The sequence below is a fragment of the Penaeus monodon genome, chromosome 19 (assembly GCF_015228065.2).
Source record: "Penaeus monodon isolate SGIC_2016 chromosome 19, NSTDA_Pmon_1, whole genome shotgun sequence".
Classification (NCBI taxonomy): domain Eukaryota; kingdom Metazoa; phylum Arthropoda; class Malacostraca; order Decapoda; family Penaeidae; genus Penaeus; species Penaeus monodon.
The window spans coordinates 30577685-30577901 of NC_051404.1; the positions used below are offsets into that span (position 1 = coordinate 30577685).

The following is a 217-nucleotide window of genomic DNA, read 5'->3' on the forward strand; positions in this document are numbered from 1 at the left end:
CAAATATTTTACTAAAGGTGTGGAGGAAAAGAAAATATAAAATTCTAAGATGTAGTACTTTACTTTAACATATATTCAATATGAATCTAGTAGTTGACCTTATATGAAAGAATAAATCAAAGTTGGTATGAAACAAAATAATTTTCTCTTTTTGAATAACTTTTACTTTAAATATTTTAATTCTATGATAATGGCATAAGAAAGTAGTATATCCTTT

The 217-nt window shown here is 22.1% G+C and overlaps 1 protein-coding gene across 1 annotated transcript in view; it reads right to left on the reverse strand.

The window, feature by feature from the left end:
• Positions 1-217, reverse strand: part of LOC119585168 — a gene marked incomplete in the record, with an annotated part of 15053 nt that overhangs the window by 12270 nt on the left and 2566 nt on the right.